Below are 19,089 nucleotides of genomic sequence, written 5' to 3' on the forward strand. Positions count from 1 at the left end.
AGCCATTTCCATTTTTAATTTTGAATGATTCTTTCTGCTTGGCTAGCACATCCTCAAGAATTTTGGCCATTTGCTCGGTGTTGATCATAAACACTTCCCGAGCTTGTCCCATGCTAGAATTTGTGTCATCGGAGGTGATTGTAGAGCAAGTATCTGAAAGTTCATCCTCTGAAGACAGTCCTTCGTGCATCCTTGGGTCAACCCTATGTTCGATGGCTTCTAGCTGGAGCCAAGACATCCATTGGGATATTCCTGAATTGACTTTTCTTCCTGGAGAAAAGTTAGGATTAGAGCCGTTTGAAGCAATCGCAGACTTTCCTCTGTCAACCATATTGATAGTGACTTTAGGGAATTCGTTATCTTAACCGGTTGTCTTTCTTTTACGGAAACGCCTTGACTTACCCCCTGCTAACCATGGTTTCAATGCTTTAGGAGAAAGCCTTTGGAATACAGTGCCCCTCTGTGGAGCGGTCTTAGGGTAGCTACATTCTAATAATACTTCCCGGATAATTTTGGTACACGTATAGTTAGAGTCCTCTTTCTAGGTACTTCTCTTTCGAGATTTATTTGTACCCCCAGCCCGATAGTACAACTCATCGGTATGATTGCTGGAACAGCCGATCGTGTACTAGCACAACTTCTGAGGTATAACGTTATCATCGTTAGATGAATACGTTTCCTTCTGGGGATATAATACTTTGTTAGCATTTTTAAGAGTCACACGTTTAGAGTTACGCCTTTGTAAGCGCGAGACCTCAATGGGCTCTTGGACTTCGACACGCAGTCCTAGGCGGTCAGTAATAGGGGTTTATCCATTATAGGAAGCTTTCAAATTATTGCAAAAGCGCGTGCGACTGATGGGGCATAAATATGTACCAAAAGTTACAAGTGCATAACTAATCAAGTTATAATATAAAGAGTTATCGATCCCACGAGGAATGTGTATTGTAGGAGAAAATTAGATTTGGTTCTTATGTTTTGTGCGTGACAATTAAGAGTGATAAAAATTGTGATTGTGGAGAGATATGAGTAGTGTTGTGAATATGTGCAAAAGTCAATGAATGAGATTTTAGATGATAAGAAATGAAGAGTGGATGTGATAAAAGAATAAATGAAAACATAAGGAAATAAAAATAAAGGAAATAAAAATAAAGAAACAAATAATAGAAAATCAAGAACTAAGGAAAAATCAAGAAAGAAAAGATAAAGAATTCAATTAAAGATATGAGAAATCTAGAATTGAATTCCACTAGCTAATTTCAATTGTATAATATGAACTATTCTATTGTTATCATATTTTACTTTAGATTTATTAAGCAAAGACTATTAAACCATTTAAGGAAAGTATAACCTATCAAATTATCATCTAAGCAAAATTAATATTCATAATAAGAACAACAACTAGATAATAAATCTAGAATTCATAAGCATAACCTATCAAACCACTCAAGATGAGTATAGATTATCAAATTCTTCTTCTACCAATTAGTTCTCTAGTTAATTATCATATAAATGATTATTTTACACATAAGAGAATAATGCATATAATATAAAGGAAATAAAGATAATTTTATGCAATTCTAAGATTCCTACAAGAACTAGTTTCACATCTTAAGAAATAAAAATAAGGAATGAAATGAAAAGAATAAGAACTAATTACAAAGAAAATAAATAAAAACAAGGAACTTTACACTATGAACAAGAAATAAATCTAACTAAATTACAAAAGAAATAAAAATGAAAGAAAATAAATCTACTCTATAAGTTAAAAATGCATAAAATAAAGAGAAGAAAATAAATCTACTCTATAAGATATGAATGTAAATCTAAACTAACGAGCAATAAGAAAGAAATTACTAAAAGAAATAAAAAATAAAAGAGAAAAATAAAATAAAAGTAAACATTCAAATTGATCTTCATCTCCATCATCATCATCAAATAAAGAGAAGACAAATTAAAGTGGTGAAAAAATTCTTTTATTGATTGCAACAAAATGTTATAATTTTTGAAAGATCTTCTCAATTAAGAGTAACCATCCTCTCCAAATGGAGTTATAAAATTTTTTACACCTCTAACCTCTCACTCTCTACCCCTATTTATTGTAAACATCAATGAATATGAGCCATTGGATCAAACTTGGGCTCTGTGTCAACAAAAATTAGCTATTGAAGCATTCTACGCGTTCTGGCATCGATGCCAGCATCGATGCAGGCATCAATGCTGCCATCGATTCCTACTATTTTCAAAATTTGACTTCATAGATGGCTTCCTCTCGTCGATATAGGCGATTTTCATATATTATATGTTAAATTCCACCTTTTGGGTTGAGAGATATCGTCATATCTTTACGGCTAACCATCTTGAATACATTTTCTTTTCATATTGGATTTTTTTATTTTCTCCGGCTTCTACAGGCTACTCGGCTTGATTCTGGGCTTGGGCTTTTTGGGTCTTACTTGTGTTCTTCATTTAATTCATGGGATTTTATTGAGAGAAGAGATTTTGGGTTTTATTCTTGATTAACCTGGAATTAAAATAAAAATAATTATTAGTGGTATATTTATTCATTAAAAATAGATAATGAGGGTATTAAATTATAATAAAAATATGATTATCAAATACCCCTACACCTAAACTTTTTCTAGTCCTCTAACAAAGAAAGAAATTAAAAATTCTAACTCACTTTCGCAGGAATCGCGGTTGTATTTAGCATATACAATAAGCCTTTAAACCCCTAGGTTACCCAGAGGACGAGTTGTAGTCTCGTGAGGGTTTGTAGTAAATATACCCACAAAATTCGATCAACTGGCCAATTTAAAGAAGTCAGTAAATAACTAATTTTACTTGATATATTTAGACTTTCCAATTAAAGCTAGTAATTACTCAAGAAAACGTTTTTCTATATAACTCTAAGGTAAATCTCCTAGAAAATCTTTTCATTATAACAATACAAAACCAAGTCAAACTTAGAATTTTAATTTAAAAGTTTTGAAAAGAACATGCTAACTCCTTGTTTTAAATATTTTCAAGTCTCTTGATCAAAAATATTTTTCAATACCATATATACAAATATAACTATATACAAAAACATTTGTTAGTAATTTTTTTTAACTCTTTCTTCCTTGGTGATTTTTTTCTACTTTAATGGGCTTTCTAAGTGACTATTTAACGAGTTTTGGGCCAATGGATCCCAACCCAATTAGACTTAGGTTATTAAGTATGAAAATACTCCATGGCCTTAATTACTCGGTTAACTTAGGCTGTATAATATCAAATCACCTTGAATTCAAGAGATTTTTTTGTGCCCTTTTTCCGCACTCTTCTTTTGCAAGGTTAGTATATGTATATATATATTCTGAAAAATATGTAAATCAAGCCATTTTGAAAAAAATATTTTCAACTCTAAGCTAAGCAAGCAAAAATTCCATTACTTTAATTAAAAGTCTAAATAAAGGCGTAAGTAAAGTATATTACTTTGAAAAATCATTTTTTAAAAATTTATTTAGAGTTATCATAAAAGGTGAGCTTGAGTATATAACTAACTAGGGATTAGAAAATTTAAAACTTATCAAATAGATCAGTTATTACAAAACTCTATTAATTTGACAAGTGATAATATTTTTATAAACTTTTTTAAGGAAGAAAGGAGAAAAAGAAAGAAAAGAAAAAATGCAACAAAAAAGCAAAAAAAAAGGAAAATTAACTAAGTCCCACCCCCCACTTCTAAATTTTGCATTGTCCTCAATGTAACCTCTATGATGCACAAATTAAGCAGATAAGAAATGAAGAACTTATATTTGTTCGGTTGATCTAGAACAATGATGATGAAAATCTGTATTTACCTTCGGTCTGAGGAGGATGAAATCAAAAATTTATTATTATTCTTTTTTTTTCAGAAATATTTTTGATATATATTTTTTCTTCCTCTTTTTTTCTTTTTTTTCACTTCAAAAGAACAAGAAACTCTCAAATGAGAGAAGAATAGATTCTTTTTATTATTATGAGACAAAATAGAAAAAAGAATATAGATAAAGGGTTTAACATGAAAAGCTCATATTCTACATTAAATCCTACTTTATTGCTAAAAATTCTCCCCCGGATTTTAAACAATTTCAAAATAATAAAATCATTGATGTGCTTAAATTCCAAACATTCCAGGGTGTTCAATAATTCATGCAGCAAAATAAGGTAGGTATTAATGGTGTTATGCTTTTTGAATTTCTCATTGAACTTAGATTCTTGTTTTGTGAAGTTTTGTTTTCTAACAACCAATTCTTATTTAACAACTTCCTCAACCTCGAGATTCATGGTTGAGGTATGAAAATTTGGTTGTTAATTTTCTAGGAATCTAAGTTCATCAAGAAAAAGTTCTTCAAAATTCAGTTTAAAGCAACAAAGTTTAACACAGTTTCCTTATTCTGACAAACCTGATCTACTTCTTCTAAAATTTTCAGCTCCTCACCAAAAATTTCCTCAAAACTAAAAACAGGCTTATCTTTTTCATTTTCTGGTCTTTTCTGATAACACATATCTTAAAGAACTGGTGGATTAGGATAGGCCATGTCTTTAAAAATGTTCAAAACGAATTAAACGATTTGCGATGTCCTTAATCCACGTTTGCATACACCCAAAACAATTTCTTTTTTTATACCCTCTTTTTTTTAATAAACAAAAGTTAGTTTTTTTTTAAGATTATGAGGAGAAAAAAAAAACCTAACTAAAACAAATAAAAAACAACCACTTTTCAATCACTCAAAACTCTAGGGTTAAGCCTAACTCAGCTAGACCAGCTCCTAACCGAAAACTCATTAAGTGAAAAGATCAAAGTTTTACTCAGTCAGTTAGCCAGGTAAGGATAGTACTTGAGGGAGATTAAAGATTAATTAAGTACCTCGTTCCTTACAGAGCGCTTTACGCAACCCCTAAACATTGTCTTAGACACCAACTAATCCAAAAAAACTTGAACCAGTCCACTTAGGGATTTATTGTTTCTTATTGAGCTCGAGTCATTAGCGGCCAACGTCTAATGAGTTTTAGGAGGCTTGGGTTTGTGTAGTGAGGAATTATTGATTTGTGGGCTAAAAAAGAGTGATGAAATCTCTCACCTTATCTTGATTAGGGGATTTTGCTCTTAAGAATATTTTTAAGTGTGTGCCAAATCAAGATGCCCAAATCACTTTAGTGAATTCCTACTATTATATGCAATGCAACCCTAGGAATTAAAAGCGACTAAAATGGATGGTAAAAAGAAAATCTTTTTTTAATTAGGGTTAACAATCAAACAATTGTGAGAAGAGAGTGCTTGTTTGAATTTATTATCTTGTTAGTATTTATTCAAGTGAAGGGTTAATTTTATTATGGTCGACGAAAATAACTTTTTTTATTAATTTTGGTCCTAATTGTCTCTAATTATGAAGAACTAACTAAAAGGGTGGTATTGAAAATGAAGAGTTGCCTCAAGCAAAACTTTAATTCCTTAATCTCCAATCATTGATCTTTAATCTCCAAGTAGTTTTTTCACAAGAAAACACACAAGTTAAAGAATCAAAATAATAAAAAATATTACTTAAGCACCTTCCCCGGCAACGACGCCAAAAACTTGATGGGGGCAAAAATATGTACCAAAAGTTACAAGTGTACAACTAATCAAGTTATAGTATAAAGAGTTATTGATCCCACGAGGAAGGTGTATTGTAGGAAAAAATTAGATTCGGTTCTTATGTTTTGTACGTGACAATTAGGAGTGATAAAAATTATGATTGTGGAGAGATATGAGTAGTGTTGTGAATATATGCAAAAGTCAATAAATGAGATTTTATATGATAGAAATGAAGAGTGGATGTGATAAAAGAATAAATGAAAACATAAGGAAATAAAAATAAAGGAAATAAAAATCAAGAAACAAATAATAGAAAATCAAGAACTAAGGAAAATTCAAGAAAGAAAAGATGAAGGATTCAATTAAAGATATGAAAAATCTAGAATTGAATTCCATTAGCTAATTTCAATTGCATAATATAAACTATTATCTTTTTATCATATTTTACTTTAGATTTATTAAGTATAGACTATCAAACCATTTAAGAAAAGTATAAGCTATCAAATTATTATCTAAGCAAAATTAATATTCATGACAAGAACGACAACTAGATAATAATTCTAGAATTCATAAGCATAACCTATTAAACCACTCAAGATAAGCATAGATTGTCAAATTCTTCTTCTATCAATTAGTTCTCTAGTTGATTATCCTATACATGATTATTTTAAGCATAAGAGAATAATTCATACAATATAAAGGAAATAAAGCTAATTTCATGTAACTCTAAGATTCCTACAAGAATTAGTTCCACATCTTAAGAAATAAAAACAAGGAATGAAATGAAAAGAATAAGAACTGATTACAAAGAAAAGAAATAAGAACAAGGAACTTTACACTATGAACAAGAAATAAATCTAACTAAATTGTAAAAGAAATAAAAATACAAGAAAATAAATCTACTCTACAAGTAAAAATGCAAAAAATAAAGACAAGAAAATAAAATCTACTCTATAAGACATGAATGTAAATCTAAACTAACAAGCAATAAGAAAGAAATTACTAAAAAGAAATAAAAAATAAAAGAGAAAAATAAAATTAAAAAAAACCTTCAAATTAATCTTCATCTCCATCATCATCATCAAACAAAGATAACAAAATTTAAAGTGGTGAAAAAAAATTCTTTTATTTATTGCAACAAAAGTTATAATTTTTGGAAGGTCTTCTTAATTAAGAGTAACCCTCCTCTTCAAATGGAGTTATAAAATTTTTCACACCTCTAACCTCTCACTCTCTACCCCTATTTATAGTAAACATCAATGAATGTGAGCTATTGGATCAAACTTGGGCTTCAAGACAACAAAAATCAGCCATTGAAGCATTCTGCCCGTTCTGGCATCGATGCTGCCATCGTGCCGCCATTGATGCCCACCATTTACAAAATTTGACTTCACAGATGGCTTCGCCTCGTCGAGATAGATGATTTTTATATATTATATGTCAAATTCCGCCTTTCGGATTAAGAGATATCGTCGTTTCTTTATGGCCTACCATCTTGAATACATTTTCTTTTTATATTGGATTTTTTTATTTTCTCCGGCTTCTACAGGCTACTCGGCTTGATTCTGAGCTTGGGCTTTTTGGGTCTTGCTTGAGTTCTTTATTTAATTCATAGGATTTTGTTGAAAGAAGAGATTTTGGGTTTTATTCTTGATTAACCTACAATTAAAGATAAAAATAATTATTAGTGGTATATTTATTCATTAAAATAGATAATGAGGGTATAAAATTGTAATAAAAATGTGATTATCAGCGACCCTAGCTCGATGAGTTATTCGGGCTTCATATACTGGGTCCAAGTGTTCTCTAACGGGAACCTTAACTTGATCTTCGTGCAAAGGACCTAGGCGGTTCGCCATAGTTTTATTGCCTTTGGATATGTCCATACTGTCGCGGAGCTTCACCGGAGGTGCGGGATTAGAAGGAGCGAGATCTGAATTTGACAAAAGCTGGGAACCAGCTTTGGATCTGGAATCGAACGAGAGACACGACTGGTGTCTCTTGTCGGGTAGAACCGCTGACTTCGTCTTTGACACCCAAACCTGCTTAGATCTTGGTGGCCTTTTGAACACCTCTTCTTTTTGTAATTTTTGTGCTTTATGCACAAGGATCCGGGCGTGTGTAAGAAGTGCATGGCACTTCTGAATACGCTCTTTAAGAGTAGAACGGATTCGTTTGACACGAACCCATTTATCAGTTGACGGTCAAGAGGAGGACCCCGATGCTTGTTGTGGCGGCGGCTTAGTCACTTGGCACTTTCTGGACTCCAGATCCGCTTGGTAACAAAGTTCGTCTACATGATCCAAAACCTTGGCGAATTGGTAGGCGAGATGTTGATGGCACCTTTGACGAGCCCTTTTCGTCAACAATAGTGCATCTTCGACGGGCAACTCCTTGACCTTTGAGGAGTTGTCACGAACGTCAGATTCAGCCTTCTTAAGCGTCGGCGAGAAGCCTTAAGCAGCAATTGGGTGAAGATCATCACCTTGAATCTTCAAATCTGAGGACCAACAAACCTTCTTGAGGGAAGCGGTCTTCCTACGCTTACAAGGAGAAGACGATTTGGAGGAGGAGGAGGAGACGTATTCCTCAAATTTCTGCTAGTCGAACTCGTATTCGACCTCTTCATCCATAGGGATCTTGATTGACGGCTGCGGCACGACAGTCTTGACAGCAAGGCTGTTGGCTCTCATTGTGGTCGCTAGCTTGTTTGGGTGGAAATTTGAATTCTTCATTAAGGTATTCATTACAACTTCAGTCGTTATAATAAAAACAAAAAGACAATCTTTTTATAAGACTCTAACACAATGAAAATGAAAAATTATAACTCTCGTCAAAACAAACACAACGGACGTTTATTACCCGCTCTTTGCGTGGGATCTTTGCCTGTGCCGGGGATGTTAATATCCATGGACTACCAAGCGATCAGATCAATCTGGAGTTTTGTTGATTCGCTAAGAAATCAAGAAACTAAAGCAATTATCTAGGAAACAACGAGATAACCACTCTTCTCGAGATCGCGGCTAGGTATGATCTTAAGGAAAGGAACCGGGCTATGGATCTGACCAACTCCTCTTCCTTATGTCTAAGAACTCAATCCGATCATCTCCTCCTCTCTAAAAATCATGCTCCTTAGTCTCTGATTTAGCAGGGCTTTGTCGAGGCTCAAAAATTCTAGATCTCTGTAAATGAAGGCCCTAGGGCTGTATTTATAGACCTTAGGAGCTCTATTTTTGGATAAGAACCACTGATTCACCCTTTCCTCTAATGAAACCACTTTATCATGTTTTTGGATGATATTAGATCAGTTAAAACGAATCCAGGCGGTTAACGGTTGAAAACCGTTAAAAACCACAAAAACGGCTTTTTAGGGCTTGGCCGAGACACTTGGGGTGTCTTGGCCTTGGCCGAGACACGTGCGGTATCTCCACTAAGGTCCAGGGCACTGTTTTGCATGCCCCGTTTGTTTTCGCTGTATCTTCATCGTCCGAACTCGAAATTGTGCTATTCAAAGTGCGTATGAAAGCCAGCGAGGAGATCTACAAGCTCCCATGGTTGAATCATACATGGAGTAGATGGGACAAGAGAGGCACTTTGTTTTTCGTAAGCGAAGCGTAGCTCCCGATCAGTTTGTACCTTCGTTATCCTGCAATTCCGTTGCTTCACACTGTTCGTCGACTTGCTTCATGTGCTCATCAACGTCAATTAAGCTTCTGTAACTCGGATAGTAATGTTCATCATCTTCTCTCTGCTTCGAACTACGTACGAGAGCCCATAGGTAATTTTTGATGCCTACAATATGATTTGGTGAGTCACCATCTCCATCCTGCCAGACAAGCCGACACTCTAGTATCGACACGAGGAGCCGTGCTAATCGACACGAGACATCCTGAGCTCCCAGACGAGTTGACATCTCGATTAACGGGAGAGATAGCCAGAGATCAGCTAGCAGTCTAACTTAGCTAACTAGACGAGTCGACATTCATTAATATCGACATGAAAGGCGGTACTAGTCGGGCCTGTCATAGCAGAAAACTCGCCAAGAGCCTAGTTGACCCAATCGAGTCGATACTCCTCCATGTCGACTCGAAAGGCGGGATGAGTCGTCACCTGACTCCATGCAGTCAGTACCCCTCGAGTCATCACTCCTCTCCTCAAGTTGACTCTCCTCACAAGTCCCATCATGAGGGACATTGCTTCTCAATGAAGTTAGAAGATAACTTCACCAAAGCTTATCCATACTGACAACAAGTCATATCATGTCTACTCAAGGACCATGCGTCATCACACCACTTATCAGCCCACATCCCATTGATCGCTCCTCAAATCGAGGCTGAAGTGGTCTTCCTCCTATTGCCAGCCGATACATGTAGAGCAAAGGATAACTCACCTTCCAGCTCACACTTTGTCACCACTATTTGCATGGCCGAAGTGACCAATTTTTCATTGACATCCTCTTTATATACAGATGCTATTGGCCATATCCAAAGGTAGGTGATCTAAAGGTTTGAAAATCTAAATTCTTCTCCTGACCTAAATCTCAGAGATCATCATCTCTAATACATATATCACATAGTTCTATTACTCTACTCAAGCTCAAGTTCATCAACTGACTTGATCGTCGGAGGTACCACGGGGGAATCACCACCCCGCCCTCTTACGACCTTCTTCTTTGAAGATCGTTCACTCTAACTCAGTGGCCAAGACATAAAGTCGGGGAAGGAAGCGACACCATCTTTCATCTTTTATCACTCCGTAACCATCCTATTCTAGATTATTCTGTGTGATCCGAGCATCAACAATTTGGCGCCCACCGTAGGGCCCTCTTTCTTTTTTGAGAGAACATGTTTAGTTCTAAAGATAGAGCTGGACGATCTCGTCATAAAGGTCCTCATTAGAGCTATGCTACTCAAGCCCTGCATGAATCAATAGCTCATATGATTCATCAATCTTGCCAAGAGCAATTTGCTACCTTCACTAGTGAGCTTCTCAACCAGTTTCCACAGTCATAACAAGTAAATTTTGCATCCCATCGGTCAACTCGCCGATGTCTCCTTCCTCATCAGGAACTCACCGATGAAAGTCCTACCATTAGAGCCTTTGGATACGATTGAGTCAACAGACCGATCGTAAGCATCTTCAGGAGTAACAACCCCCTTTTAGATGACCTTATGAATGTTCCATTTAAGGTTCAAGATGCCTCGCATGGAGACATACTAGGGCGAGGGAGACCCCTCCAAGCATGTTCAGAATTACTATGAGGTGATGAGTATGCTCCAAGCATCAGAAGCAATCCTTTGTCAATGCTTTCTTATCACTCTTTCAGGGAGTGCTAAGCTCTGGTGGAACACTCTCGAGAAGAGATCCATCAGAAACTTTTAACAACTTAGTCAAAAATTCATCCACCATTTCCTAGATGATGCTAAGCGGGAGCATCCCCCTCATGTGCTGATCTAAATGAGGCAGGGACCAGAAGAGAGCCTCCGGGTCTACTTCAAGAGATTCCAAACTAAGAGGTTGGAAGTCAACGATCCATGAAGTGCGATCGCCATGTCAGCACTCGTAGCCGGCCTGCAGAGTAATACATTGGCCGACTCTTTAGCTAAGAAGGCAGTCGCTAATTATGAGCAATTGATGGCCAGAGCCTATGGATACATGAACATGGAAGATGCCCGAGCCTACAAGGTGGAAGCCAGGGCCACAGAGTCCTCTTCAGCCCTGCCTTAGGCACTCTGGAGCAAGCCATTGGTTCCTTATCAATAAATAAACCTAAGGCACAACCCTTTGGCCGACTCTTACAGTCATCTCTAGGCCATAGGGGAGGGGAAGCCCTAGTCAACTCTCCTCACAGTTCTAGGCATTCAACTCCTCAGTCGGATTCCAAGCCCTTGGCTCTTTATCAGGGTAAGCCTAAGGCACAACATATGGTTAAATCCTATAATTCTCATCAACCATCATGGTAAGTCCTAGGCGACCCAACCTCTGGGCTGACGTGTCAAAATCCATTAGCTCTTTATCAAGGTAAGCCCAAGGCACAACATATGGTCGATTCCTCTGGCTCTCATCAATCATCATGGTCAAGACCTTGGTTACTTTTCAGGGTAAGCCTAAGGCACAACTCTATGGTCGACTCTCGTAGTCACCTCTCAGCCATACGAGGATTATGAAGACTTAGGTCCAACATGAGACCTAGCCTCAGAATCATCATTCTACCATTAACCATACGAGGATTATGAAGACTTAGGTCCAACATGAGACCTAGCCTCAGAATCATCATTCTACCATTAAGACCTTGGTATCATCATGAGTAAAGTCCAACATGAGACCTAGCCTCAGAATCATCATTCTACCATTAAGACCTTGGTATCATCATGAGTAAACCTAAGGCATGGAATTTAATTGCTCAGTTATCTTTGGCAAAAAGACTTAAAGCACTTCAACTTGCCAGTCTTCGTCAACACAAGACCCAAGCATCTTGCCCACAATAGGTGCAATATGAGCCAGTTGTCAAGCCGACTCACAACATTCGGGTCGACATAACATGACCAACTCAAGAATTACCACTTGGTTCACTCGATCAGAGCAATGCTACAAAGCAATCAGCAGTACTAACTTCATTCCAGAGCTTTATTCATTTCACTTGGACTCGGCTAAAGCCGACTTCAAACGAAAGGGGCCAACTATTATGGGATAAAACTGTTAGACCCTAGAGGGGGGTGATTAGGGTCTTATACTAATCTAAACCGATTTTATACCAATTAAAATCAATTAAAATATTATTCTTGTAAGATAGATATATAATATGTTATAAGCAAGAATAAGCAATATGAACAAAGAGAAATATCCTAGCAATGAGATACACAATGAGACATATATAAGAATATGAAACTAACTCAAGGGTAAACAATCTAAACTAGATAGTGAGCAATATAAACAAAGAGACAAAGGCACAATAAGATGAACAAAAATAAGGACGCCAATGCAAACTCAAACACACGATATGTTCACGGAGTTTGATCCCCACGACCTACGTCTCCGCTCCTCACATCGAGGAGATCTCCACTATCATAATCGGGTTTTCTACGCTCACCAGAATAACGTTTACACCTCACAATACGATTTTTTAGCTAACTAAAAACTTCACAACTTACACAATTGATCTCCACGAGATCACACTCACAATGTAATAATAAATTTGTTCTTTACAATAGATGAGAACTCAATGTAGGCTCACTCTCAATTGTTACAAATCCCCACAACCCAAATTATACTAAGTATGTAAATACAATAAGCTCAATGTGGGTGTGTATAACAATGAGATAAATAAAATCAACTAAACTCAATATGAACACTAGCTTAATAAAATAATAATCAAACAATATAAAATATAAAGCTAGATTGAGTTTAGTAAACTTCTCCAATAAATGACAAGAGTGAGAGAGAGATGATTTGAAGCTCAAACACCAAGTGATGATCTCTTCTAGCTCTTGTGAAATTGATTTCACAAAATCAAACTCTCAATTGCTTAAAAGCTTTTAAAACAAACTTAAACCAAACATAAACCCTTGTTTAAAACTTTCTTAAACTAGTTTAAAACACTCTCATTCTTTGTGGGAGAGTTGAATGCAATGGGGTATTTATACCCACTCAAAACTTCAGCCAAAACCCCACTGAAATGATAAAAAAAAGCCCAAAAAAAAACTGCTCAGGAACTAGCCGTTACTGTAGACGGTAAAAATACCTCCATGGGCTTACAGGAAATTCAAGAACTCGCACGCTCAGTTCTCTAGCACGGGCCTAAACCGTGTAGATGTCAAATGTACTTGGTTCCAGATTTTCCTGAATGACCGGCTCGCCTGCACGAGTTGAGATCAATTGGAATAGCGGAAATTCGCCTTTCACGCGACTCGCCTGCCCGAGTCCAAAGTCGAATCCGCCTGCAAACCTCCAGGCCGTCAGTACAGCTGGGTATCCGCTACCCCACGTACGGAGATAGGCTTTCCCACCTCTCTCGACCTGAAGGGAGAGGGCACAGTACTCCAAGACTGCCAGACGGCCGCTCACAGTACTTGCAGTGCGAAGGACTGGACAGGTGTCGAGTCGACCTGAACAGTCATAAATGCGACTCACATCGGCTATCTAAGTCGGGAGACGAATCCGCCGGCGTTCGGCGAACTGTCCAAACCCACTCGAGTACCAGGAACACGCTTTCCCGCCTCTCCTGACCTGAAGAGAGAAGGCACGGCACTCCAGGCCCGCCGAACAAGCCGCCTACAGTACGAGTGAGCAGACAGGTGTCAAAACAGCCTGCACCCTCATAAATGCGGCTCACCTCAGTTGTCTAAGCAAGAGGACGAGAGCTGCCGGCGCTCGGTGGTTGGTCAGATCCACGCAAGCATCTAACAGCCGTTGTCACGCATACGAGGAGGGGCTTTCCCACTCTTACGAAATGTGATGCAGAGCACAGCTCTTCGAATGACCGCTGACGGTACGAAGGAACAGCGGGACGTCTCCGAACAATGTATGGTCACATCCCATAATTCAAGGAGTGGTCAAGCTGTCCTTCTTCCATTTAAAAGCCTCTTCTAGCACACTGGAGGGGAGGTCGCAAAACTTAGAGAAAAGTAGTTGAGACCAAGCTGTTAGCAGATCCTTGCATTACAGCGCCACTGCCTAGTTTTGAGCTCCGATCGCCGGCGAACTAAGTAGACCCGAACTCCATCGACTCGAGCTTCTACTGCGAACTAAAGCTCTCCAGCAGCCTCGATCGAACCGTCCAAGGGAAGCAGACTCGACACGAGCATCGAGCGAAGCATCCTATAGCCACCTAAAGTCCCCACACAAAACAAAGAGGGCATTCCCTCTGCTTCTGTTGTAAACATTTGATTATTAGTTTGTAATAAGCTTTCTTATTAATACAAACGAAACTCCTTGTTTCTAGGAAATCAAATTTACACCCTACAGAAGATGGCGACCACAGTGGGAGGAGCTGTTTCATCGAACGAAATGGTGGTGGCTCAATTTGATGAAGTTGCTGTCGGGACGACTGTAGAGTCCCTGGAGATTGAGTTCGACCAGGCCAAGTACGAAGAGTACTTGTCTTCCTCATCCTCTGGTGGCGATGCATCCCGCAAACGCCACAGAGTCGTGCGCCGAAGCCGACCTCAGACGGTCAAAGCTTCCGCACCTGAAGGTTCCACCTGAGTCTCATCGGAGGAGCCCACTCCCTCGCAATCGATCAAGGCCAAGCCAGAGATCGAGCACAAGAGGCAAGGGTCTGCCAGATGGATCGCCAAGCGGTCCACACAGACACCTACCTCGGAGGAAGCGCCGGTTCACTCCGGCACAACTGCACCTGCCACAGGCCCCGCGCGACGCCCTCGCCGGGAGAGCTAGCCAACAGCAACGTCAAGCTCGTAACAGGGAGGTCCAAACCCGCTTTCACAGGCCTGAACCATCATACAGGCCCGAGAAACGCTAGACGAGAAGGCCAAACTGCCCGACCTCGAAAGGCCCTCCAAATCAGGAGCGCCGACTGAGGGACGGTAGAGCCATCCACTCAGGAGGACTTTGCTTCTCAGGTCACATCCCTGACGGCGAATAAACCACACAACGGCGAACGAGCCTACCCGAGTAGCGCGAATCTCGAATGGTGGCGAGCTGCCATAACCCATTCTGGCCGGATAAACGTAAAGGCAGGGAGAGGGTAGGCGACTCCTCGCGAACCCGCTCGTCCAAACGAAGGGTTGAAACCCGCCTACGTACTGGAGTTCGCTCAAACGCGAAGACTCGCCAGTCAAGGCGAGATCGCCCGACTCCAGCACCAAAGCATTCCACCCAACGCGCACCAGAGAGTGCGTCCAAAAATCTCTCATGCGCTCACCCGAGCGACTCTTCTGAAGCTGGGGGTTGTCACCAACCGCCCACAGAAGACCTTAGGGAATATTTAACTCGCAAACGCACTATGCAGGAGGCGAATCCTCAGTGCCACTGCGAGAGACTCATCCACACGGTCCTCGCTGACTGCCAATGCGTCGGGGCGGCAAAACCTTCGGTGTTCGAAAGACTGTCTCAACAGTCCTCTCGACCAAGGCCCTCCCGTCAAAGGCATCGTCACCAAAAAAGACGCGATGCCGACGACCTAGAGCTCTCATCCGCCACAGTTAACATGACGGATAAGGGGAAGGCGGTACTCTCCGACTCGCCAGACTCGGACTCCGTCCTGAGACCTAACACTCAGTTCGCTCGACGCCGGTAGGACGACATATTCCGGCGAACGCGTAGTCGTAGGGGGGCAAGCATTGGGTTTGATTACTCTACCCTGGTACCCCCTCCTGCGGTGAAGACGAGGTTCATTCGGCGGCGGCCACATCTCAGACCTCGCGCTCAAGTCAAGACGCGCAGGTGAGAGTACACATGACCGAACTCAACCCCGAGCAAACAATGGCTCAAAAGCTGGAGGAACAGCAGGCAACCATCGACTCTCTAAGAGAGATGATGGAGTAACTGCTGAACAAGAAAAAGAAGAAGAAGAGGACATAGTGTCCCTTACCCCGACGAACTAGGGACAAGGAGTGGGTACCTCCTCACCGTCCAGCGACTGAGACAGAGGATAATCAGCATTCTGATTACTCCTCTAAAACGTCGATAGGAACGTCACACACTGGGGATAGCACCCGTGACAAAAGATTCGACGAGTTTCAGGACCAGCTCAACGCGCTGAAGCTCCAGCAAAACATGAACAAGCTGGGGGTGGTACGTCCCTACCCCATTGAATGGGACACGGTCCCATACCCAGCAAAGTTCAAGCCAATCAGCTTGGTACAGTTTGATGGCAAGGGATCACCCTCGCAGTACATCTACTATTTTATGGCGCAAACCGGATTCCTTACGGGGAATGACGCCATTCTCACCCGACTATTCATAGGTACCCTCAAGGGGGTGGCCTTTGAATGGTTCCGCAAACTGGAGCCCGGCTCTATCAAGGCATGGGCCGATGTTGAAAAGCTCTTCCTCGCCCGCTTCTTTGACGACGACACGGAAGTGTCGATGGCCACTCTCCTCGCTGAGAAGCAGCGGAAGTCGGAGTCGGTCAACGACTTCGTGAAGAGATTTCGGAATCAATCAGTCCACTGTCGGGACTAAGTTTCCGAGGCGACGCTGATTGAGATGTGCCGCAACAACCTGTCGATCCATATCCTATCCAAAATAGGGGCAGTAGAGACCCGAACTTGGAAGGAGCTTGTTCACCAAGGCGAGCAAGTCGAAAACATGATCAAGAGGCTGGAGGCCGAAGAGCCGCAGTCTAAAAAGGGAGCAGCAGAGCCAGCTGCGCCGAAGAATCCTCCTCGGTCGAGAGGAAAGAAAATCATGGCAGTCGACTCTGCCCCGGCTCCGAAGGCCGCTCAAAAGCCTAAACCCAGGCAATTTGAATCACGCCCCCAGCGGCAATATGATTTCAAAGAAGACCAGGTGGTGGCGACTTTCGACACTCTACTCAAGAGTGGGCGAATTAAGTTGCCAGAAGCCGCCAAGCCTGAGGAGGCGGACAAAACCGGTGACCCAAGTTACTGTGCATATCACAGATTCCTTGGCCATCACACAACCAAATGCTACGTCCTCAAGGACAAGCTCCAGGCCCTCTACGACGTGGGGGTTTTGAAGAAAGAGAAAGTCCAGAAACAATTGACTACGAACATGATCACTTTAAGCTTCGGGACAGATCTCCCAGAGGTTCAAGCCCCAGCGGGGGTAATCCCTATCCCCAAGGCGGTCTTGAAGATCACTAACGATGATCCTCACAACCAGCGGGAAAAGGGTTTGGTCCCACAGACTCTGCCATCGGGGCAGGTGATGTGGGTCCATCCAGACCTCCTTAATGACGAGCAGTGGACTGCACAGCCTTCCAAGGAGGCTAAGAGGAAGCACTGCAACGTTGTCTCCGTCATCCTAGGTAGAGATGACGCGGCGATGACTGCCCTGACCGACTCTGAAGAAGACACCAACATCTTCGCCATGAGGGCAGGGAAAGAATTCGCAAAAGAATATCCCGCGAGGGCGGAGAACCCGGCAGGACCTTCCGCGAGGCCAGTCGCAGCAACCCCTCCTAACCCAAACGAACCAAAACCCGGCAGGACCTTCCGCGAGGCCAGTCGCAGCAACCCCTCCTAACCCAAACGAACCAAGCACGAGCCACCAGCCTTTCCGATTCAACGTGCTTGCGCAACTGAAGAGCATCCCCGCGTGGATTACCATGTACGACCTCCTCCGGTTGTCTAGGTCCACGCGAGAGGCCCTCCAAGAGGCGCTGGCCGACTCGGAGGCGTTCTCTACCCATTTCTCGAAGGAGACAGAGGTAGAACAAGGATGTGCAACTTGCTGCCAAGTCTCTGAGAGGCGGGTCCCGTGTATCACTTTCACTCGTGAGGATATGCTCATCAAGAGCACATCTCATGACCGGCCACTGTACTTCACGGGATACGTCGGCTCGTCAAAAGTGGATCGGATTCAGGTCGATCCGGGGTCTGCACTGAGCATCGTGCCCCTGAAGTTGATCAAACACTTGGGGATACCGACAAAGAGCCTCTCCTCAACTGCGACTACCATCTTCGGCTTTAACGCCACGGGGACTCGGCCGCTCGGCAAAATCCGCCTGAAATGTCGGATAGGCGACATGAAGACGGAGGTGACATGCTACGTCATCGACGCCGAACCCTCGTACAACATACTCCTAGGGCGTCCGTGGATCCATGGCAACAGAATAGTCCCGACCACGTTACACCAGTGCCTGAAATATGTGGACAACTATGAACGAGTCAGGACAGTAGTGGCCGACAAGCAGCCCTTCAAGGGCGTCAAAAACTACTTCACGGATTCCCTGTTGTACCAGGACCCCGACGCGCCACCAGCGGAGGAGCCAGAGAGCGGCAACGAGGCGGATAGCGAGCCTGAATACGGTGACAGCTTAATTCTGAACGACTTTGAGTCAATTGTAATTGGCTACGAGAGTCACCATGTAACCAATGCTGTTCAGGCGGAAAAATTTATCGTGAATGAGAAATCCGACTTTGCTTATTTGTCGACTTGCTCCTCGTCTGAGGATGACGCACCTAATAACTTATGGTCGACACTCTACAGTGAGTCTTCTCTACACTTGCCGGTATGTTCGTCATACGTCGCGAAACGCATGATGAGCGACATGGGGTACGACCTCACCAGCTTGGAGGGCCGGAATTACGGCCGAGGACGTAAGACGGTCATCAAACCCGCCTACGTACCCAAAGGGAAGCCCTCAAATTACTTCAACAAGACTCGGAGAGGCTTAGGCTACTCCTCCTCCTCGTCGGATCTGTGCTTTTACGTCGACGAGGACTCCGACTATGCATGTTCGGGGGACCAATCGTCAACAACCTTGGCTTGGGACTCAGACGTTAGCGTGAGGGATTTGTTCGATGGCCTTACAGTCAACATGACTACAGTAGACCCCGCCG

This window comes from Asparagus officinalis, chromosome 1 (assembly GCF_001876935.1).
Source record: "Asparagus officinalis chromosome 1, Aspof.V1, whole genome shotgun sequence".
In the NCBI taxonomy this organism is placed as follows: domain Eukaryota; kingdom Viridiplantae; phylum Streptophyta; class Magnoliopsida; order Asparagales; family Asparagaceae; genus Asparagus; species Asparagus officinalis.